The sequence below is a fragment of the Giraffa tippelskirchi genome, chromosome 14, assembly GCF_054371585.1.
Source record: "Giraffa tippelskirchi isolate mGirTip1 chromosome 14, T2T-mGirTip1v1.2.pri, whole genome shotgun sequence".
Lineage (NCBI taxonomy): Eukaryota > Metazoa > Chordata > Mammalia > Artiodactyla > Giraffidae > Giraffa > Giraffa tippelskirchi.
Window position 1 is genome coordinate 65,454,795 of NC_137288.1, and position 24,048 is coordinate 65,478,842.

Consider the following 24,048-nt stretch of genomic DNA (forward strand, 5'->3'; position numbering starts at 1 on the left):
ATTTTCTACAGGAGCAGAGTAAAAATGCATGTGTTCAGTTCATCTTGTTAAACCACAAAGTACTCTCGTTTACTTTCACCAGAAAATAAACCTCCAGTCTCCTGGAGGCTGAGTTGAGCCGATGGAGAAACTTATGTACAATTGGTTGATTGTACGGCAGTGGGGAAGTGAACTTTGGGTCGGGACATTCTGAATACAGATGTCTAACCAAACCTGTGTGTTCACCCCACCAGCTGGCCTCCTTCTCTGATGGTATTTCCACCTCCTAGGCTTGAGCCTCTCAGGTTACACAAGGAGTTAATGAGTCTCACCCATCACCCTTCCCACAGGCAAGCAGTATAGACTCCTCCTCTTCCTGATCGGTTACCCAGCTTCCGTCTGACTTAGATTTTTCCAAACCATCTATTGCAGTTTATTTATCTCTTGATGTCTCTTCTCCTCTTTGTCTTTATGATTTAATAACAAACAAAAATGTATTTATTATTTTTTAAGATTCTTTTGGATGCAGTTCATTTTTAAAGTCTTTATTGAATTTGTTAAATATTGTTTCTGTTTTATGTTTTTTGGCCGTGAGGCATGTGGGATCTTAAATTCCCGACCAGGGATCGAACCCACACTTCCTGCATTGGAAGCCTTAACCCCTGGGCCTACAGGGAAGTCCTCCAAATGTGTTTATTCTTGTGTCAGAGGAGATTGGGGAGGGAGAGGTGTTTAACCATTTTTAACACCCAGGTACATTTATTTATCTGTTTACCTTAGTGCTGTATTTATTCAGTGATAAGCTTATTGAGAGAAATTATGTCACTGAATTTGTGCTATGCAAACGCCAGGTGCAGAAGGGCTTTTTTTGTTTTTGTTGTTTCTACATCACAGGATGCTGTCACCTTGTTTTCATGGTTTTCCAGCGTTTTTTATTATGCTCTGTCTTTGGTCAAAGTGGCCTTCATGAAGTGGCCGGGAATCATTTTGCTCATATTCTCCCACTGCCATCTCCTCCTTGGAACCCTCTTCCCACAGGGAAGGAAAGGTCCACCCTCTGGAGTAGCTGAAGAGCATCCTCATGTAATACTAGCGCCTCTGAGCCTCGGATCTAGAAGCACAGGACGTGTGTGACTTCTGGAGAGTTGTCCCTGCAGGAGTTAGCCCTACGAGGCACCTTCCCTTAGAGAAGGGAAGCGTGGCAAAGAGAGCAGATGATAAATGTGTGTGTCAGACTTTCTCACGAGAGGAGCTTTACCCGTAAACAGAAGCCAGGCAGCACGGTGTCCTGACCACTGTGAGCTCTGCCGTCCGGATCAGCAGATCTGAGTCCCACATTCCTGGACCTTTGGGATTCTGGGCACATTGCTGGGACTTTCTCAACCTCAGTTTTCTTCATTTTTAAAAATGGGGACAATAAAAAATAATAGATGCCTTGCCTCTTTCAAAGCAACATTGTGAAAGTGCAGTGAGAGGATCTATGGACAAGAGCACCATAAATGCTGTTGAGTATGGGAAATAACAGCTGGTGGGATTAAGTAAGTAAGTGGACACAGAGACGAAGTGAAGAATACAGATTGCCATTTTATATCATGTACAGAGGATCATTTTAAATTAAGGTAGTATGAAAAGAAGAATAAAGTCAAGGTTGTTCATGCATTTCTTGACTCTCTCTCAGGCCCCATAGACACACACAGCAATACAGATATTGCTGATGCAAAATAGATTTACTATAAATATATATTCCCAGCATATATACTTGAAAATCTATAACCTGAACCTCCAATAATATTTCCCAGTAGATCAGAATAGTATTTTTAAATCAGACTTTACTTTGGGAGAAAGGAGTAGATAATTGTTACCAAAATAATGAGCAGGCAACACCCATAGAGACTTTACTATACCACTGTTCTATGCACTTTGCTGATCTGAACTCATTTACTGACAATAACCCTACAAAGGCATTTTATTCTCCTTATTTTTAAGATAAGAACATTGAGGCACAGAAAATAGACCTTCTCTCATATTTTCTTAGTACAACAGGCAGATTCCTGTGAAACCACATGTTTTCTCCACCACTCCTCTCCTCCAGTGCTTTGCTGTCGTTTGTTTGCATTTTGGTATGGGTTTTAGGATCTTTTGTTTTAACCTCCTCCCACTGCAGTTCTCCTGGAGACATCCATCGCTGATACTGTCAGTGCCTCTCAGTTGCCTCCAAGGCACTGTCAGAACTGGTCAAACAATGAACACTTAAGCAATCACCTCACTGTTCACCAACATGCGTGCAAGCAACACATTTGTAACTTTTTCATTTTCTTCACAGTGGGGAAAAAAAAGCAATTGCTATTGTATGTCTTCAACCTTCGGCTCTTACCATCAGTCTAAATACCAAAGATGTCTTAGCCTGTCTGAGATGTGATCTCAAGAGAGCCAGCCAGGATTGTGGGTGTGGACAGATGATTGCCAAGTGCGGCAGGATAGTAGGTGCTTAATAAAGATGTGTTCAGTGAATGTGTGTGCTGCCTGGTTTTCTCTGATCTCATAGACACGACTCCTGTTGACTCAGCTGCAGATGCAAAGGTGAGGGCAGTGCATCCTGGTGAATGGATTCATATGAAGAGACCCTAACTTTTAAAACACGGATTTCCTTCCGATCCCTTTTATTTCCGGAGGCCCCTCTCTGCTCTCCACTGGCAACTCCTTGGTCTCTAGTTAATGAAGACATCCCCTCCTTGAGGAGGAGAAAATGCAGTGCGCTGGAAGCCGTTCTCACAGTGCCCAGGGGCTCTTTGGAAAAGAGAAATCCAAGAAAACACCGAAAAATCAAGGACTCAAAATGAGCTGGCTGCTGGGGCTTGGAGACCCACAGAGCCGAGAACTCGGAGCAGAAGCCGAGCGCCTTTGAGTCACCAGCAAGATTAGCCGGAGGTGCGCCCCGCACGTCCGCCTTCGGACTGGGAGACACGCCTTCGTCACACACGAACCCTGCAGATCCCGGGGCTCGGCGGACTCGGGGGTGGTGCTTCCAGTCCTGCCGCTTGCAGTCCCGACGGGCAGGGGCTGGGGACCGGCCGCCTGTTGGAGCGATCCAGAGCCACAGGTTGGGGGAAAAACAAAAAATCGGAGCGGTGCCCGGGACCGTCGCCCTGGAAGGCAGACCCCGGGCCGTGGCTGGTATCCAGGAGTTCCAGGGCTTGGGGAAGGGGGAAGGAACCCTCTGAAACCTGACACCTCTCGCCAAGGAAAACTTCGCAGGCTGGTGAGTTGGGGCGGCCAGCCGGGCTGTTATTGCTGGAATGTGTTCCCACCCTCTCGGGGGGTTGCTGAGCGGCTCGCCTGCGAGAAGGAAGTGAGACGTGGATGGGGAGATGTTAGGCCGGCGGCGAGGGACCCCGGGTCTAGAGCGGGATTCGGGGTGTGAGCGCGCTGGATCGGTGGCTCCCACCCAGGATTCTGGTGCAGACGTGGTGGGGGCGCGGATGTCATCAGAAAACTAGCTGGTGTCTGTCTTTGTTTTGGTCCTCGCCGTTCAAAAAGCTGGTTGGGATTTAAAAAAAAGAACCTGGCTTAGCAATGTCAGTTTCCTTCTATCTGTATCTCAAAGACAACCGAAATAATTCATCATCATCATCATCATGTGTTTCGAGGTTCATTTAAGAAGTCATTTCGTGAGGGGAGACAGGGGATTGGACGTTCCTTTGTCCGTCCTCAGGTGAAATAGCCCCAGAGAAATCAAGAGCTTGTCTGATAGTTTATTTTTTTTTTTTAACCTGTTCTTTCAGAATTGTGATCCGGGTATTGCAGTCCTAGAAGGGTGTGTACACGTGTGTTTGTTCAACTGGTCACCATAAATGAGCTTCCAAGAGTTTCCAACTCGGTACAACATTATCTCATTATCTGAAAGCTACTGAATCAGGTGGAATGTCCCTAAGTAGAAGCTAGAGGCTTTGTTCCTAGGAAAAGGCTGAGTTTGGTCAAAGTCATCACACTTGTTACTAGCTGTTACATACTGGTTACCATTGTTAATGCTTTTTATTTCGAGATCTAAAATTAAGGATATGTACCCATTCCAGTTGTGTATCTAGCACCTTATTAAGACAAGGTCAACAGCATGCAGTTTCAGAGTTCTTAGCAACAAAATTATTGTTGAACATAATAATAGTTATGAATTTTGATTTAGTCTGTTTCAAAGATGTGCTGTTCTTAATATGCAGTTACATTCACACATCTTCAGTAATATTATAGATAAATAAACATAAATCTATATATATGTTTTATGTGCACGGTTATAGAGTTCTAAATTTGAAGTTAACAGAAAAGTTAACTTCAGCAGTATACCCTCAGGCATTTCAGTTTATTGAACTTTCAAGCTACTGTGAAGTCCAAACTGTAGTATGAAGTTAGAGCCATACCTTCCTTGTGCTGTTCCCCCATATACTTATTTTTCACTGTTTCCTATCATAACCCCCTACCTAGAGGGAATCAGTCCTTCTTGAAGGCAAGAAGTGATTTTAGGAATGACCAAAACAAGGTAATCTTGGCAGATAGTTTAATGTTAAGGAGGCTTTTCTGCTGAAGAACTGACAGTGGCCTCCCATAAAATGTTACCATCTTTGCTTTCGAAAGAACAAAACCTTGCCGATGAAACTGGACAAGCCTGTTCTCAAAGATGCCAAGAAGGAATCAAAGGGTATCTGTCAAATGTAAGCAAACCACAACTCTCTCATAGGCCGTTTCTGGAACAGGAATCTGAAGACCTGATAGGGAAGGTAACTCTAATATAATTGATCTGCTCAGCTCCTTGGCACACCAGCTTATGTTAAAATTATCTACTGGTTTCTGATCTACTTTTTGTTGTATTTAACTGTACGTCTGGAAAGATAGAAGCCATTCAAAGCCCCAGGTGGTTCAAAACAGAAATCCGCTGCTTTCCCACCTTTGGCCTGGGACATTTTTGGTTAGGTTTTTGGTCTTGCAGATCAGGACAGCATGAAACATAGACCAACTATTCACATAAAGCTCAGCTCACAATTAATCCAGTTTCTTGAGTTGATTCATCAAGGTAGGTTAACCAATGGTTCTGCTCTTAAGCAAGTAATTGCAGTTTTGAGAGACAGGAAAACAATTACTGTAAAAACAGACAGGACAAACTAGGTGTTTCCCATGAAAGGTAAGTCACTTTTTGGAGTTGGTGGCTAAAGGGGTGTAATTTTTCACTCATTATTATGTGTGGAATGGAGCTGACATTTATTCTATAATAGTAGGAAGTAGCAACACCATGAAGCATAATAAAAACCAATTGTAAACCCCATAAATGGAGTTGAGAGTGTTACTTAACTTGTTTCACTCCCTTTACAATCATTATTCATATTCTTTAAATATTAACCTTCTCTCATAAGCCCTCCTTAAATGAAGGAAATGTGTCTGGATTATCAGTAATGAAAATAAAATGTTGTTTAACACATAGCCAAAATTTTTTAAATAAGTTGTCTTTTCTAAGTAAACAACTGGTGAGTGTAGTTGAGAAAAAGAACTTACATTTCTTGTTCACTTCTTAAACAAATGTTTATTAATAGTGTCAAGCCTTATTCTGGGCTCTGTGTGAAAGAAGTGGACCAAATGTACAAAAATGCCTGGACCCCAGAGAACTTGCCTTTCACTTAAGAGAATAAGTGGGTGTGCAAGTTAGATCTGTGAGACATTAGAGAAGTGCTAGACGAGAATGTAAAGCAGAGAGGGAACAAACAGTGGCAGTGACACGCCCAGTCCGTGTGGAAATTTTAGAGCAGGTGCCCAGGGAAAGTCTAACTGAGAAGGTGACATCTGAACGTTGGTCTTATGGAAGCTCGGGAGTGAGCCATGTGGTTACAAGGAGGAAGAGCTGTCTAGACTGAAGGGTCAACAGGCAAGAGTTTGCCTGGCAACTTCCAGGAGTGGCAAGGAAGGCAGTCTGTGTCTCTGGGGGCGGGGTCGTACCGGGGAGGTCACAGAGGGCTTCGAAAACAAGCGTGTTGGCTTTTGATCTTTATTCTGAGTGAAGGAAGGAGACACTATCATTGAGATATTGTCTGTTGAAAAGAAGCTGAAGCTCCAATACTTCGGCCACCTGATGTGAAGAGCCAACTTGTTGGAAAAGACCCTCATGCTGGGAAAGATTGAGGGCAGGAGAAGAAGGGGACGACAGAGGATGAGATGGTTGCTTGGCATCACTGACTCGATGGACGTGAGTTTGAGCAAGCTGCAGGAGATGGTGAAGGACAGGGAGGCCTGGTGTGCTGCTGTCCACGGGGTCGCAAAGAATCAGACACACTTTATGACTGAACTACAACAAAGAGAGTAGAAAGCAGGGGCTGGAGAGGGGCACAGGGTGAGGCTGGAGAGCCCACCTGGGAAGTCATTGCAATGACGGGATAAGGTCTATCTGAGAAAACCAAGAAGCCTACTCCATGACTGATTTGTTACAGAGAATCGTCTGTACTGAGAAGTTGAACTAAGTGACCTTCAACCTCTCTTCCAAAACTGTGATCCTACAAACCCAAGAAAGAACACAATTTGTTTGATACTTGATAGATATTGTAGATCACATATTAAGAGATAATAGTGAAAATTTAGTTTATACAGTTGTAAAACATAGCATCAAAGTAAAGTAAATAACATCATAGTATATGGCAGTTGTCTGGAGGAGGAAATGGCAACCCACTCCAGTATTCTTGCCTGGGAAATCCAATGGACAGAGGAGACTAGTGGGTCCATGGAGTTGCAGAGGGTCAGACACGACTAAGCAATTGAGCTTGGTTACTGAAGTCGCTCAGTCGTGTCCGACTCTTTGCCACCCCATGGACTGTAGCCTACCATGCTTCTCTGTCCATGGGATTTTCCAGGCAAGAGTACTGGATTGGATTGCCATTTCCTTCTCCAGAGGATCTTCCCAACCTAGGGATTGAACCTGGGTCTCCCGAATTGTAGTCAGACGCTTTACCATCTGAGCCACCAGGGAAGTCAGTTGAGCTTGCACACACGCATATATAGCAATTGTAGCTGCCATAGAAACCAAATGTCTAATATTCAGAAATGCAAGAACAACCTTTTTTAGTAAGTAAACTATTTTCAAAGGCATCAAGATTCACATAATTTGGGGAACAATTTTAGAAAAGGCAGATATAGGTATAAATTGGTGGGATTTTAATCAAACCTTTAAGAAGCCCATCATTATTCAAATTATACTGGTGCTGAGTAGTAAAGCTATGAGTATGGCATTTAGTTTCCTTAAGGCACAATTTTCTCCTGTGTGCAGCAAAAGGAATAGACTGATTAGTTTAATATCCCTATTGTCTGGCTCTAGACCTGGGTAACCTACAACTCTTGCTTCCTATTTAGTTCCTTAACTTCCTTTTCCCCTTGTTTTTTTCCTCTCTTTCATTTATGTACCTATTTATCCAGATAGATAGATATTCATAATTATAGATATGTTTATGTGTATGAGTTTAGATATTCATAGATATAGATGTGTATGAATGTATAAGTATATATACACACGTGTACACAGAGAAAAAGAAAAAGAGAAAAATATAAATTCTTAAAAGAGGACAAATTTCTTTTTAGGAGGCTTAAGAAAATATCCAAGATTTTATTTTAGTTTTCTTTCTGTAACCCATAAATTTATTGTCAATTAAGTGAACTTGGGGTCAACCTGATTTGTTTTCTTGTTGCTGTCTTCTTAACTTGCTCAGAAAAATGAAACTTTGTGTTAAATCTGACCTGAGGGATACACCAGAACAAAAATAATTAGAAAAAGCAAAATGGGTCTGTGAGATATTTGTCCAATCTAACTTGGGCAGGGTCCTCAGAGTCTGAGAAGTTTGTTTAAAAAGTTGCTCAGTTCTCATGGGCTGTTATTGAAAATATACTATTTTCATAAACAATGTACTATTGATATATGTTTCTGGATATGTGAAAATATTTTTAAAAAATATAGAATGAAACTAGATTTTTCAAAGAGGGAACAGAAAACCTGGCCTCTCTTAGTGCCTAAATGGTAGAAGCCTTTTCCAAGATTGAGAGCTTTCTTATATTCACCCAAGGTGCCTCCTTGAGCTGGCTTAGACCTCGGATTTTCTGTAATTTTTTTCCAAATGCATTGGAGCAATGCATCTAATTTCCTAATTTCTTAATTTTTTTTGTTTTTGAGTGAACAAAACAATTAACCAGGTAGAAACTATCACACCTGGTCTCGGCCCTGTCCCTCCCTCATTCAAACTTTGATCTTAATCATTCCAAGGTTGGCAATGCCAGTTATCAAAGGCTGCCGCTCATAGCTTGGAGGTGAATGATTCTATGAGAAACAGTACAGAAAACACTGCGAAACATATCTTAGGAAAAATCACTTTAGTGAAAATATCCTGGTATTTACAACTAAGGGTTAAAAACATGTAGAAACAATTCAAATAAATACAACATGATATGACAAAGCCCTATTCTTTAATCTTATGTTAGAAATGAGATGCTAAGAAGACGTGGTATACACACACACATGCACACACACTCTGGAATATGTGCTCAGTCACTTCAGGTGTGTCCAACTCTTTGTGACCCTATGGACTATAGCCCACCAGGATCCTCTGTCCATGAAATTCTCAAGGCAAGAATAGTGGAGTGGGTTGCCATGCCCTCCTCTAGGGATCTTCCCGGCCCAGGGATAGAATTTGAGTCTCCTGATCTTCCTATATTGCAGGCAGACTCTTTACCGCTGAGCCACTGGGGAAGCCCACACTGGAATACTACTCAGCCATAAAAAAGAACAAAATGTTGCCATTTGCACCAACATGGATGGACTTGAAGGCATTATACTACGTAAAATAAGTCAAAGAAAGATAAATACTCTATGACATCACTTATATGTGAAATCTAAAATGTTATTTCCCTGGTGGTAAAGAATCTTCCTGCAATGCAAGAGACCCAGGTTTGACCCCTGGGTTTGGAAGATGTCCTGGAGAAGGGAATGGCAACCTCTCCACTACTTTTGCCTGGCAAATTCCATGGACAGAGGAGACTGGTGGGCTACAGTGCATGGGATCACAAAGAGTCAGACTGAACAACTAACCTGTCATGTCACAGAAAACTAGTGAATAAAACAAAAAGAAGCAGATTCGCAGTTACAGAGAACAAACCAGTGGTTATGCATTGGGGGAAGTGCAGTACAAGGACTGGGGGGTGGGGGGTACAAACTACTGGCTGAAAGATCATCTAAAGGATGTATCATACAACATGGGGAATAGAGTCAATATTTTGCAATAACTCTAACTGGAAAATGACCTTTAAAAATCATCTACAAATTTAAAAATTAAAAAAAAAAACAAAACAGGATGCTAGTTGATGACTACGGCATAGTAGCAATAAAATGGAATGAGCAACATTGGGTTTGCTGTTTTTCTCAGGACTGCACTAAGTCATCATTGGGTGCTAGTCATTTTGAAACTGACCTAAATACCGTAATTTCCCTAACTGCCCCCCCCGTTAGATTATAATCTTTTCACTTAGCTACTAGAAAAACCAAGGAACCAAAGGTAGAATATATAACTCATTATTAGTATTGCTCCTGGATATTCTCCTAATGGAGGTGCCCTCTTTCCACCCCAGAAGTTTGCACATTTGGTGAGAAATCATTCCATTTAAGATTGCAAAGAGTATTCTGAGATAAAGGTGAGAGCGAGGTGAGAACTAGAAGCTGAGGCCCCATGTCCTGCATGTGTTCTGTCCTCTAATGGGGATGGTTACACCAACTGCGGCCTTGCCCTTCTCTGCGGGCTTGCCCTTCTCTGCAGACTTGGTAAGCCTGGCGAGCATCTGTTTCTGGTGCGAGCTGGGGGAGGTCTTTCAGTTTTATGGTGTGGTTTTCTCTGTGAAACGATCCTGTGATAATAGCTGAGTTGTGATAAAGATGAATTTCCTTTGAACTGTAATGCTCTTCTCTCTGGTTCCCAACACAACTTTGCAAATCAAGTGTGGTTTTCAACGTTCTGACTCCTGGTTTTCCATGCTTGCCAAGGACACTTTGACTTTTAAAGTCAGCTCATGTGTGAGGCCCATGGGACCAGAAACTCTTTTCCCATCCTTTACCTTCTGGAAGGTGTTGGATTAGGATGATTTTAGTGGATAAAGACTGAGGTATGCTGCAATTCGTCTAGAGTAGCAATGATTCTTAAAATCCGTGTAGTAAATAAGCAGACACCTAAGGCGATAGGCTTGGCACCTTGAGAATAGAAAGCTAATTCAAGAGAGTAAATTTCAAGGTTTCATAAATGTTAACTATATATTTAAAGAAAGACATGTATTCTGTTTCATCATATTTTATTACCAGTAGAAACATTTTTGTCTTATTTCTAAGGAATTATGTTCTTTAAAAGTGTGTAGAAATTGAAATAAGAGGGTTAAAAAATAGTTCACTGCTTTTTAGTCGTTTCTACCATAAACATGTTATTGTGCACTGTCAAACGTGATCCAAAACATGAAAATAAAAGTCAAAGAATTCTTGACATCCTTCGGAGAACACAAATTCTACCTGCATAAGTATAAACTTTAGAGAAAATGTCAAGTTAGTCATGTTAAAGTTGACATTTAAAATTATTTATTACAATAAAAAGATCTGCCTACCATGTTAAAACTAATAATAGCAACTTAGTTTCTGGTATAACTTTTACATATCTGAATTGTTTATTAGAAATATTCATTATGTGCTGTTTTTGTGTCAGTGGCATATTTAGTCGTTTGATCGAAAGGATGTATAAGACATAGTTCCTACTCTTGAAGAGCTTAGAATCTGTTGAGGTAGATCTATGAGCAGATAATTTGAGTATAACCTGGTAAAGTTTGTTAGTGGTTTGTACGCAGTATTGTGGTGATAAAGAGGAAGATAAAACCTAAGGCAGCTAAAACTGTAGAGAGAGCAGTTAGAAGTGGGAAATACAAACGGTCTGAAGTTAACTCAAAAGACGTTTAAGATTGGAGAAGAGAAGTCAGATTAGAGAAAAGAGAAAGTTTTATGGTCTCAACCATTAGGAGGCGTTAGATGAATGAACAGTGGTTCCCAGAATTGAGATTAGGTGTAGAAAAATGAAGCACATTGGAGGAGAAGACCTGCTGCTTTCAGGTACCCATAGTGATTCACCTGGATTTATTCAGGAAAATGCCTTCAGGAATCTAAACCTTCTAGGAGAAGTCAGACTGATAATAGTAACTGGGAAGTTCTGGCCTGCAAGTGATCACGAAAATCCATAAGACCTAATGCCATCTCTGAAGGAGATGCTGGGAAGAGGGAGGTTTAGTGGTCATAAGCTAAGAGTCATGATTTTCTTCCTATTCTGTCAGCACCAATCAGCTTTGGCTAATAAGGCCAATTACGTTCTGGAAGGACTTAGGGGAAATGTAAGGTTTTATATAATCATGTTAATTGCTATTATTATTAAGTTGGAAGGATATATTATATATGTCTGTAGCTCTTAGTTATGAATAGGGCATCATTTATCCCTGTCTGAGAAGGCGATGGCACCCCACTCCAGTACTCTTGCCTGGAAAATCCCACGGATGGAGGAGCCTGGTAGGCTGCAGTCCATGGGGTCGCTAAGAGTCGGACACGACTGAGCGACTTCACTTTCACTTTTCCCTTTCATGCACTGGAGAAGGAAATGGCAACCCACTCCCGTGTTCTTGCCTGGAGAATCCCGGGGACAGAGGAGCCTGGTGGGATGCTCTCTATGGGGTCGCACAGAGTCGGACACGACTGAAGCGACTTAGAGGCAGCAGTGGGACAGTCACTTTAAATATTTCCTTGTCCTAGGATTCTGTTCACCCATATTTTCTCCCAGCCCCACTTGTGAAAACTCACATGTCATAGCTTGGTTAGGAATGTGTTCTAGTACTATAGAACAAAAGACCTAGCAGATTACTCAAGTGATTGAATCTATTGATTTTGGCTCATTAATATCATGCTTCAATAACTGATGCCCAGCACATATTAACTGAAGAACAAATTAACTGCCATTCCCCTTATTGCACTCAATAGCTTTGTTCCAGCTCTGCTGTGTCTGAATTTATGACACTTCTAACCTCAGGATCTGCTTACCAAAGTGTAACACAATGTATCTCGATGTTCTAAAAGAATTAAAAGATAATTATCTAGTAACGATTACTTTTGAAATTTCCAACCCATGTCAAATACTGTTACATAAGTGACTTGTAAATGTGTGTCCACTAACCAAGTTTAAGGCAAGTTATTCTCTGTTTCCTACTTCCTCTTCCCCACACCTTGTCCATCCCCATGTTAATACTCTTTCCAGTTCATTGTTCAAAACAGTTTGTGAAATATGTTACTACATTTAAGAACATTCCTTATACAACCATCTGACTGCCTCTCACTCTCCATCGCAAGTATTTCTGATTATTAGATAATCAGCCTGAGAACCTTCTGCATGACTACTTGTCCTATTGAGACATTCTCTCTGTTCCTTCTGGATGCAGCTGTTGAAGTTTGTCTTTGTTACGGATGGATCATTTCAGGCATTTAGTTCAGAACAAATGTGTTTTTTTATAAAGCCTTCTCATAATATGCCAATAGTCAGTTATTTGTGTTCTGGTTATTATAGATAGAGAAAGAAGATTTCTAAACAACATTTTCATGACTCATCTATGAGTTAGACACATAATCCATGTCTACAAATACCCCAGTCAAGATTTCTAATTAAAACCATGTTGACTTTAGTTCTTTTTGTTCTTTAGCATTTGGTTGCTTACATTATTTACAAGCTGTTATCCAACTGTGAATCTTCTAGATTATCCCCTTCTGTAAATTCATCAATATTTCATATATTCTTTTGGGAAATATCAGTGTGTTTGTTTTCTGGTTTGAGGTTTCACTATAGGTAAGCTAGCATTAGGGACACAAATGTCTTGTTTTTGGCACTCCCACTTGTGTGGTAGTATAGCATTTAACATGAAGAAAAGACAAATATCATTGCAAAAAATGCTTTGTACAGCTTATGATGAACATTTATAGATTGCTATAAATTATGACCTTTTGGCATGATTGTCAAGGGTGAAAACTTGCATTGGTGTTTAATCTTGGATTAAAGACTGATAACAGGCTTCCTTATTTTCAGCTTTGAAACGCCAGCAGCAGCAGAATGTATCCATTGAATGAACCAATTTTCAAGTTCAGGCCATTGTGGAAGAAAATGAGAAGTTTGATAATTTTGATTTTAATGGGTGCAGTTTTACAAATTCTGCATTCTCTTACGACTGCTTCCTATTTGGAATAATTTTTACATGTTACTTGTTGAGGTTTCAGCCTGTATTAGTGAATACAGGCTATATGTCAGAGTATGAAGGAGATGAAAGAAGTTAAACAAACATTTTTCCCATTCTAGCCATAATCTTTATAAATCTAGTTTCTTTTAACATGATTGCCAAAATTGGCCCCAGACACAATTTAAAGGCAAACCTGAACTGAGTGACCCAAGCAATAGGAAAGTCAACTCTAAATCACAGAGTCCCAATGAAAGGGGTATATGTAGGCAGAAATAAAAGTTTTTAATCTATTTAGGGCCTTTCTCTTGGCCTGATGAATTATTTAGCACCCCTAGATTCTGAGAATATATTTTAAATACAGTATAATTAAGAAAAGTCTGAATATACTAAATCTTGAGTAATATATTCTTGTTTGTTTATTGCAGTGAATATCACTTAATTCTGATTACTCAGAAAATATTCCTGTTTAACTGGATCTGAAATGAACTGATGTTAGAATTAACGAGAGTGAATATTTTTATGATATCCATTCCAGGAGTGAGTTTCCAGAACTATGTTCATATGATAGCAATGGGGTCTATGAGTAAATCCGTAGCAATAGTAGGTTTTATCATGAACCTTTATTAAGGAAGAAACAAAAGTGCTTTTCTGTAGACTTTTGTAGACATGATATATCCTCAGCTTCTCTTGTGTAATTGGAAATAATGAAGCTTTTTATAAGGCCAAATATTCCCTACGGCCCCTAAAATTCTGTCTAGGCAAATAATTTTATGTGTCTGTTTTATCAAGGAGGGAAGACTGTCTCCTTGTATCTTTTTTCCTTGTCATTTATTGAAGGTGGAACAAAGAATTTTCTTTTTAGTACAGGTCATGAGTAAAATTGATGTCTCTCAGAACTTTATCTCAGAGCCCACTTTTCTCTCTTTTGATCCTTTTCTACAGTGCTAGTACCAGTGTGTTGCTTTCAAGCTGGGAAATCAACGACTTACTAACCAATCATTTCGGTGAATTAATTTCTGCTAAAGTAGCTATGACTGAAAACAGATAATGAATCACTCTTCCAAGTAACCATGGTTGCTTTTTCACATGTAGCAAAAATCCAAAGGCATGCCTACTGTTAGACATTCCAGACTTAAGAACAGAGTTATAGGGCAACAATTTGGAGCAAAAATAACTTTGCCAGTGAAAGCTAATATAGCCCATGTGGATGGTGACACCCTGGCCCAGAATTCCCGGAGCAGCCACCATTTAAAATCTTCCATTACTAGGGCAGACTCTGGGTTAAACAGATATTCAAATCCCTAGTTTTGAAAATATGGTCCTTTTGAAGAAAGGATGCCCTTTCTGAGAGCCTCTTGGAAAGGAAGAGGCTCCACCCTTGGAAAGGAAATTGGTCCTTTCATAGAGTTTGAGGCTTGATCACCAAACTGTTTGAAACACTTCACTGTGTATCCTTGACAGTAAGTTCTTGGTTTCCTGGCTTCGGGTCAACCTGACAAGTAGATGTAAATAAACTCAGTTGATAAACTGTTAGACACTGGTTAGTCTGCAGGTTAATGGTAACTGCCTGAGTATTTTTCCATCAGGAATGGTGGCATTTTTTTCTTAGCTAATCTCAGCCAACTGCTAATATAAGAGGTGGGTTCATAAAACCTGTAGTTTCTCTAAAGAGAGCCAGATCCACAAAGGCAAAATAAATAGCCAACCTTATAGACAGCAAAAGATTTCCTGGTTGTTTGCATCTTGGTAATTTTAGAGTAATCCTTAACACCATTACTATCTTCTGATTTGCTGCCTTCAGAAATAGATACCCATCTACTATTCAGTTCATTTTCCAGCCTGCCAGCCTAAAAATACAGACTTGTTACACAGAATAAAGTGGTTCAAAATTGAGGATTTCGACAATTCACAGGTACCACAAAGAGATATCACAATGGTAACACAAAAGGACTTTCCAGGTGGCGCAGTGGTAAAGAATCTGCCTGCCAAAGCAGGAGATGCCAGTCTGATCCCTGGGTCGGGAAGATCCCCTGGAGTAGGAAATGGCAAGCCATTCTAGTACTCTTGCCTGGAAAAGTTCGTGGCTAGAGGAGCTTGGCGGGTGACAGTTCACGGGATTGCAAAGAGTCAGATATGACTGAGCACACACATACACAGAGAGATAGCTGTTTGATTTTCTAAGAGACAGAAACATACCTGATGGATCATAGTAAGCAACATTTGCCACATAAAAATATTTGGAAGCACTGTCAAGTAACAAGAAAGGTTAAATGTCAGATGGCAGAAGACTTTTATGGCAGAAATAGCCTTAAAGTAAAATTAATAAGTTCATCATGGGAAATTTTAGTCCTGGTTTTCTGTCTTTACTTGGCTTATTTCCCAAATAATTAAGTCAATTTTAGAAAATTTAGAAAACTGCAATGAGACTGGTTTACTCTTATTTGTAAGCAGTAATATGTAAACAGTTTGTTACTTATTCTACTATATGGAAAACCTGTGTCACATAACTCCTGACATTTTTAGAAATATTCTATGGATTTTTCTTTGCAGAACTTTTAGAACATGTAAACAAATACATTGAAATAATTTCTAGTCTCTTCAGTGAGGACTTGAGGTTTTTGAAGTTTTTTTCATTAAAAGAGTTCTATAAAGCTTTATGTTTCAAAGGAAATTTATATAGATATTTTCACATAATTTTTAAGCATGACACAGTATATCAGGGCATTATCAAGTCCATCAAAGCTTACACGATAATGTAAAAAAAAAATGTCCACTGAGAACATATCAATAGGCTAAGTTCAGTTCAGTTCTGTTGCTCAGTCGTGTCTGACTCTTTGCGACCCCATAGACCACAGTATGCCAGGCTTCCCTGTCCATCACCAACTCCTGGAGCTTGCTCAAATTCCAGCTAGGCTCAAACTCAAAATAGGCTAGGTAGAATTCCTTTTTCCTGTGGGCTAAAGCAGAATTCAATATATTGACTGTCATACATGTTAAAACACCCACTGCCATTAATTAGGTTTTATCTGTCTCTACTTGTAAGAGCAAAATTACTATTTAAAAATATTCTTAGTTTGGAGGGCTGCTGCAACTAAAAATTTCACCTTAGATTTGCTAGTCTCAGGCAAAAATATCTTAAATTCATGCATTTGTATTGTTTTTTTCATGAGGAGAAACTGTAAACACCTATGAAGTCAGTCATTGTCCTTCACATTTACTTGGACCCTCGTCACTGGGCTTTCTGTCAGAAAGTAATCAAACCTGATGAGAGTCTGTGGTTAAACTTTTTCTGGTGACTGAAGTTCTGGAAGACATTTAAAAAAATTAGCACCATGTGCCGAAGAATTGATGCTTTTGAACTGTGGTTTTGGAGAAGACTCTTGAGAGTCCCTTGGACTGCAAGAAGATCCAACCAGTCCATGCTAAAGGAGATCAGTTCTGGGTGTTTATTGGAAGGACTAATGTTGAAGCTGAAACTCCAATGCTTTGGCCACCTCATGCGAAGAGTTGACTCATTGGAAAAGACCCTAATGCTGGGAAGGATTGGGGGCAGGAGGAGAAGGGGATGACAGAGGATGAGATGGTTGGATGGCATCACTGACTCGATGGACATGGATTTGGGTGGATTCCGGGAGTTGGTGATGGACAGGGAGGCCTGGCGTGCTGCGATTCATGGGGTCGCAAAGAGTCGGACACAGACTGAGTGACTGAACTGAACTGAATCGTTGATATTTATTAAAGCTTTGTGGTAATAGTGAAACTATAATTTTAGATTTTTAGTAAAATTCATGATTTTGTTTTAGCAGTGCCAAACTGCCTTGTAATAAGAGGATGATTCTGAGGGGAGGCCTTGGACTTGGGGTTTTAGAAATAGCATCAGGGATGTATTGCTATTAAACACATTAAACAACTGTCATGGCACCCAAGCACCAGGAAGAATAATAGGAACATTTAAGCCACACTGGTGTTTACCTGATGCATGTCACCTGGGCCAGGGGACAATGTCAAATCGTTACAAAAGAAAGAAAAGCCAACTGGCTTATTTGGAAATTAGACACATTTGAACTTTTAGCTCAGTCTACTTGATTCAGTGCTTTAAGTATCATATGATAACAAGATTATTTCCATTCTCCTGAAATATAAAAGGTGAGTGATAAAATCTTCTTTGAAAGATTACTTTGAATTCTATATAAAGTTTGGCCAAAATCAAGCTATACATTTTTCTCCCCTTTCAGATAATCAAGAGTAAGCTAATTTTTAAGAACATGAATATTAAAGCAACCATTCCTCCTATGTTGGAATCTGTTTGCCAGTTGCTCATTCAAATAGATTTAAGACCACCGTCCAAATGAAGCCCCCGAAGTATAAGTGCTTCCAGAATCAGAAAAGCCCTTCCAGGGACTTCTCTGGTGGTCCAGGGGTTAAGACTTCACGCTCCCAATACATGAGGCCCAGGTTTGATTCTTGGTCAGGGAGCTAGATCCCACATGGTGCAACTAAGATCGAAGATCCCTCATGCTGCAACTAAGACCCGACATGGCCAAATAAATATATTTCTTAAAAAAGAAAAGAAGCCACCTCCATTACCCTGAGATGGCTTCAGGGAGCAGAGAAGTATCACAGCAATTGGGGAGGGGGGGAAGATCCTGAAATAACAAGGGCGTGATTTCAAGAACCAAGCCAAATGCATGAACAAAGCACAGTGCACAGTTACAGTTTATCTGTATATCAGTATCACCTACAGAAGATAACTTTGTGAAAGAAACGTTGAATCAGCCACCAGCTATGACAAATAACCATGAGTTAAAATATCTGTGGAGCCCTGTGGTGCTAGCAATCTCAATAATTTTCACTGAATGAAAGATCCAAGAGGGTTAATTAGTGTTGGCCCTAAGTCAAGTATAGGCAGAAAACCAGGCTGGATTTTCATTTCATGAGCTAATAAGTTTTCATTCAGAGCTATTTCTTACATAGTTGATCCCTGGAGGACTTAACTATGCAACATTCTAATTGAATGGACTGATCTGTTTTACTACTAGCCCTACAAAATTCACATGGATCTTTCCCAATCTGCCTTTCCGCTACTTTTTGCCTACTGTGTGTGTTTACGTTGGTGGCATTGTGAAAATAGAGGGGTTGGCGAGGGGAGTGTGCTGTTCCTGGTTTAATTCTGTTTTTCATCATCAAAGCCAGAAACAGGAGTCCCCGTTCTGAACCTGGTACTACAACTTTTACTAACGATTTGGCCAAAATTAAGTATGTACCAAGCTCCTTTTCCCTCAGACATATTAGCGTGGCAATACTTGGTCATATTGCTACTGGAGATAGATGGCTGGTTGGCATCACTGACTCGATGGACGTGAGTTTGGGTAAACTCCGGGAGTTGGTGATGGACAGGGAGGTCTGGCGTGCTGCGATTCATGGGGTCGCAAAGAGTCGGACACGACTGAGCGACTGAGCTGAACTGAACTTGGTCGTATAGCCTGATACACATGTCCACCTTCAGGGTAGAAATCTTCTGGGGAAGAAAAGAGACAGGCAATATAATATAATATTAAGTAATATATATTATGAATATAACAAAAGGGTCATTGCAATAGAAAAAAAAGTAATCTTGTGAAGGCAATATAATACAATATTATATAATGTAATTATGGATATAATAAAAGGGTCACTGCCACAGGGAAAAAGTCCACTTGAAGGAGGTTAACGCAGGCTCCTTTGTAGGCTCATCTTGTTTCTTCTCTACTTTTCCCAGGGACGTGAGTCCCCTGTGGGACTCTAGCTGCCCCCTCTGCCTCTGCTCCTCCTGACTTTACCTTTCTCACATTTCCACGAGGTCACCAAAAAGTACCTGCTCCTGTTTGCATACCTGGGGGCTCTCCTTTCTTCTCAATCATTTAATATTCTGATTGTTGCTAATGTGCTAATTGACCAAAATTTAATAAAACGTTCACCTTAGGAAAGCATACACTCCATCCTCCTGATGTACGGATCGCGTATGTGTGACCTTGCCTACCGGCTGAAATGCCTTTGTAACTGCCCAGTCAATAATCAGGGTGGTTTTTGCAGCCGTTGACTGCCATGCTTGGAGTGGGGAACATTCTGAGCAAGTTCCCGGATGAGGCCAAAGAAGTCGGCGCTATCCCTTCTTGTTTCAACTCTCGCACAGTAAACAAACGTCCTTTTCATGGTTTACTTAGAGCCACATTTTTTGTATTTTTGTGCTTTTGGGTGGTACTTTTTCTATTTAAAATAGCTCCCAAGCATATTGCTGAAGGGCCGTCTGTCTCGTGTTCCTAAGCTCAAGAAAGCTGTGATGTGTCTTATGAAGAATACATGTGTGTTAAACGTCATTCAGGCCTGAGTTACGGCACTGTTAGCTGTGAGTTCAGTGTTACTGAATCAACAATCTATATATATATATATTTTTTTTTTATAAATTTATTTATTTTAGTTGGGGGCTAATTACTTTACAATATTGTAATAGTTTTTGCCATACATTGACATGAATCAGCCATGGGTTTACATGTGTTCCCCTTCCCGGATACCCCACCCACCTCCCTCCCCATCCCATCCTTCTGGATCATCCCATTGCCCCGGCCCTGAGCCCTTGTCACATGCATCGAACATGGAATGGTGTTCTGTTTCACATATGACAATACACATGTCTCAATGCCATTCTCCCAGAACGTCCCACCCTCACCTTCTCCCTCAGAGTCCATAAAATTGTTCCATGCATCTGTGTCTCTTATTCTGTCTCGCATATAGGGTTATCGTTACCATCTTTCAAATTCCATATATATGCATTAGTATACTGTATTGTTGTTTTTCTTTCTGGCTTACTTCACTCTGTATAATGGGCTCCAGTTTCATCCATCTCAGTAGAACCGATTCAAATGTATTTTTTTTAATGGCTGAGTAATATTAAATGAGGTCTCTTTAAACAGTTGCTTTTGTTAAGTCGCTTAGTCATGTCCGACTCTTTTGTGACCCCATGGGCTGTAGCTTGCCAGGCTCCTCTGTCCATGGGATTTTCCAGGCAAGAATACTGGAGTGGGTTGCCATTTCCTACTCCAGGGGATCTGCCTGACCCAGGGATTGAACCCGCGTCTCCTACTTGGCAAATGGGTTCTTTTTCACTGAGCCACCTGGTAAGCCCCTCTTTAAACAGAAACACACATAAAACAAGATGATGTATTGTTCACTTGGTGAAAATATTGTAACCAGAAGCGCACAGGAACCTCACTCTGTATTTTCCCTAGAAGTCGGAATAGTTCTTCAGTGTTTGCTAATTCAGTGTTGGCAGTGACTTTATAGAATAAAACTACCATGAATAATAAGAATCGACTGTGTTTACTTCCTTCCATAAAAGGATTTGCAGTAGTTGAGGGTTAGTGATAAAAATGCAGTCAAGTAGATAAGAATTAAAAACAAGCAAAAACTGAGTCATATAGTTCAGAATTAAAGAGAAGTAAATAGTTTAAATAAAAGAAACTTGATGATTATTGTATTTAAGCAAAAAATTGAACTCAGATCTTCCAGGCAAAAAGATAATGAGCACCGTAGCTTTTCTTGTCAAATTTTAAAAGGTATACAATTTATTGAGAGAGACATGTTTTTCTATTATGCATCCTAAGAGTAACTTTATGACACAAGCACAGAGGAGATAATGTTTCTAATGGTAGTCTTATAAGTGATGTAGAAAAGGACCTTATGTAATTGCTAGTGTATTGACAAGAAAGCCTAAGGCATAAATACTATTTTGTTGTTCTAGGGAGGATTTCTAAAGGGATCTGAATGTTCTGTATATTTCTGGGATGCTGACATGAAATGCAGTACTATCACATGTATTATGCTGACATTTATGTTCTAAAGAACTTCAGATGAAATGATAGTGATGGTGGAGTGACCCAGGTCTCTGGTAAATGATAGGAGGAGATATATTTGAGAGGGTTACTGTTTTGGTGTCTTTGAAATCACTGTGGGAAAAAGGGAGGGTGGGATGGATTGGGAGAGTAGCCTTGACATATATGCACTGCTGTGTGCAAAACAGATCGCTAGTGGGAAGCTGCTATGTCACACAGGAAGCTCAGCTCAGTGCTCTGTGATGACCAAGGGGGTGAGATGGGAGTTGGGGCTGAGGTGGGAGGGAGGCTCACCAGGGAGGGGATGTGTGTTTACATGGAGCCGACTCACTTTGTTGCACAGCAGAAACTAGCAAGCACAACACTGTAAAGCAACTATACTTCAATTAAAAAAATAAAAATAAAATATAATAAAATTGCTGTAGAGAGAGGACATCTGTGTTTGCCTGTGGATTAGAGAGTCAGCATGAGGTGCCTGGGGAAAGAGGAAGGCCATGGCCTCCAACCGACGCCAGACAACTCCACTTAAAGACATGATGTTAATTAGAAATACCATGCTGCTTGTGAGGCTAAATATACCCTCCAAGCTTCGACTCTTTTTATTTATTAATTAATCCTACCACTGGCACTAAGAATTCTCTGGTAAGATATGGGGGAAGGTATAAAGTATAGGCTCAAATAGTGAGTAAAGAAATGTTAAAAAAAAAACTCAGCAGAAGCTTATAAACTCATTTAAACCCTCCCACATATATTTCATGAATTGACTTTTAAAAAATTACTTATTTATTCATTTATTTGGTCGCATAGGGTCTTAGTTGCAGGATGCAGGCTCTCTTGTTGAGCTGCTCAGACTTAGTTGCCCTATGGGGTCCCATCGTATGGATCTTAGCTCCTGGATCAGTGACTGAACCCTTGTCCCCTACAATGGAAGGCAGATTCTTAACTACTGGACCACCCAGGAAGTCCCATGAATCAATTTTTGATGCCCAAATTCTTGAGCTTAATTTGTCCTGATTTAAATATTAACCCAACTCTTATCAAAATTTATGGAAATAAGTGTTTACAGCTGTTTCATAACCCTATATTAGCAGCAGTTTTATACAGAGATTTTTATATTGAGTGTTGGGTCTTCATATTATTAAAATATTAAGTGGGAAAAACTCATAGAACTTATTCAGAAATAAATGTACAAATTTTGCCCTGGACTCTATGTAAGGAGATGTTTAAGTAGTAACAAGCTACTGACCTAGAGAGAAAAATAAATAAATAAGGGCTTCAGAAAACTGAGGGGAAAACATTTTTTAACCATTATGATTTATGAAAGGTATAAACCATTCAGTTTTTCTATTTTTAAAATTAAGAGTAAACGAAAAACTTGATTCAATTAGATGTAACAAATACAATTGAATGGAGATGGAATTTGATTTGTTGAAAATTATTTGAGTTTTATGCAGATTAAATCCTGGTAATGCTTTACCAGAATGTGATAGATTCCAGAAAATATCTACTAAATCAAATATGTGTAAATATTTTAAAAAGCAAATAAATCTTATGGTGTGGGGAGTGGTGGAAAAAGTAGGGAGATGGAGAGGTATCTGTTTCGATGGAGTAAAAGCGATGTAAAATCCTCAGTTACGCATGGCCTTTTAGACACAGTGTTGGTGGTGTAGCTCTAGCCTTTTCTACAGATCCTTTAATTTTGTTCTTTCCAAGAGAATGCTCACTTTTTAAGGAATAGAGAAGAAAATAAATAGAATATTTAGATAATGGCACAAACATTGCTCTACAAAGATGGAGACTAACACGGACAGGTGGAGATGCAGACATAACCCAGCCAATAGCACCTCTGGGGCACAGTACTTTATTTTCTTTCACATGGACCTCTTTTGAAGTCTTTAATAAATTTGTTACAATTTTTTTTTTTTTAACGTTTTGGTTATTTGGCTGCAAGGCCTGTAGGATCTTAGCTCCCCCGGTAGGGATCAAACCCACACCCGTTGCCTTGGAAGGCAAAGTCTTAACCACTGGACCACCAGGGAAGTCTCTGGGGGCATAATAGTAAATGTTCATTCCAGAGTTGATTTTTTAAAAGCCTGGACTGGGAATTGTAGTACTGGCTGCTCGGAAGAGTCAATGTGTGATGGGAGAAAGTACAAATGAAAAGTCAGGGGGAACATGGGGAAGTCAGGCCTGCCTTACCCTCAGCCTCCCTACTCTGGTTGCGCTTGGGCTGCAGAGGACGCTTACCTGCCTCACCTGCACTCCCATCCCAGTATCTGCTAGAAATCCCGACAGCTGTTTAGGGAGTCTGTGGCTGTCCTCTCAATGGAATGATAGTTTCTGATCCACTGTTTTTAAAGCTACTAATTTTCAAAGACCAAATATTAGCTTTCACTTGTCATATCTAACAGATAAACCTTTTCATCCTGCTCACCACATCCTACAATGTAAAGTGGGCAGATCCTTGGTGCTGCACGGAATGTGTAGACCAGAACAGATTTTGGAGAAATCTTTTAAAAACCATTCACATTCACAAGCGAAAATGAAATATTCCTGTCTCTGATAAGCTGTGAAAATAGTACTGGTTTCAGAAGTGAAGTGGCAGTCTGCTTCTCCCTGGCAAATATTCACTCTTACATTTTAAACACTAGATTAGCTAAACATAGACTCAATTAGAAACTTAAGTTAGCTAGTTAAACTGTTTGTCGTTTAAGTGAAGTAGCCCCTCTACACAGAGGCCATCAGGCATGTTTTGTATTAAGAGCCCTAACTCCGAAGGGCGATCAGCAAACTCCTAGATTATCTCATTTTGTTCCTCGTCCAAAACCAACAGAATCTGGGTCAGCCATATTACAAAAATAGCTTCCCTTCTGAAATAGAATTTCACAGAGTTTATCTAAGA

The 24,048-nt window shown here is 40.1% G+C and overlaps 1 protein-coding gene and 1 long non-coding RNA gene across 21 annotated transcripts in view; one reads left to right on the forward strand and one right to left on the reverse strand.

Annotated features, from left to right (window-relative positions):
• The window catches only part of RAB27B (RAB27B, member RAS oncogene family), a 217,506-nt gene that overhangs the window by 151,487 nt on the left and 41,971 nt on the right, over positions 1 to 24,048 (forward strand). For 2 of the 20 annotated variants that reach the window (XM_081562222.1, XM_081562219.1), the window contains exon 1: positions 2,954 to 3,238. The exons of 15 other annotated variants lie outside the window; for them this stretch is intronic. The gene's annotated coding sequence lies outside the window, so the exon portion shown is untranslated. Of the gene's footprint in view, positions 1 to 2,953; positions 3,239 to 3,761; positions 3,857 to 6,006; positions 6,203 to 24,048 lie in introns of those variants that run through there. 3 more of the 20 variants (XM_081562238.1, XM_081562237.1, XM_081562236.1) reach the window with 3 other exon arrangements.
• LOC145534531 (uncharacterized) lies at positions 1,544 to 19,389 on the reverse strand. Its single transcript, XR_014074725.1, has 3 exons — positions 19,236 to 19,389; positions 15,475 to 15,524; positions 1,544 to 3,516 (listed from the first exon to the last, which is right to left on the reverse strand). It is a non-coding gene; the product is annotated as an uncharacterized LOC145534531 (long non-coding RNA).